This window comes from Sinocyclocheilus grahami, unplaced genomic scaffold (assembly GCF_001515645.1).
Source record: "Sinocyclocheilus grahami isolate Dianchi unplaced genomic scaffold, SAMN03320097.WGS_v1.1 scaffold2658.1, whole genome shotgun sequence".
In the NCBI taxonomy this organism is placed as follows: Eukaryota; Metazoa; Chordata; class Actinopteri; order Cypriniformes; family Cyprinidae; genus Sinocyclocheilus; species Sinocyclocheilus grahami.
The window spans coordinates 21,399-21,875 of NW_015507836.1; the positions used below are offsets into that span (position 1 = coordinate 21,399).

The window sequence follows — 477 nt, forward strand, 5'->3', positions numbered from 1 at the left end:
TTGATTGTTGTGGCTCTTGCAAAGAAAAGGTGCTGCAAAAAAAGAAGAAGCGGTTAACACTTTATATGAAGCCCGTATTTATAATACATTATAAGGGTATTCGTATGTATTGAATGAATAATGCATTATTAAAAAAAAACTTATAATATGTTGTATCATCTCATAAATAATCATAAGAACAGTTTTAATGTATTATAATACTTATTTGTGGTTATAGCTTTTAAGAGTATGATGATTTATAACACACAATGAACATGTTGCATCCACTTCAGTTACAATGAATCATATTTCTCATAGTTATAATGTATTATAAGTCTCATATCTTGCCAATGTTTAAGATCTGCACAATAATTTAGTACATCTTATTAGTGTTTTTACTGTAAAATGACAACTACAAAGTCTTCACATTATAAAGCCTTTTCGATGTATTCATGGTCTTATTATTTATAAGTGTTTTTGTCTGCTTTAAGTAAAGGG

The 477-nt window shown here is 27.3% G+C and overlaps 1 protein-coding gene across 1 annotated transcript in view; it reads left to right on the forward strand.

Annotated features, from left to right (window-relative positions):
- Positions 1-477, forward strand: part of LOC107575457 (NACHT, LRR and PYD domains-containing protein 12-like) — a gene marked incomplete at its 3' end in the record, with an annotated part of 13,205 nt that overhangs the window by 3,486 nt on the left and 9,242 nt on the right. The gene's annotated exons all lie outside the window — the stretch shown is intronic.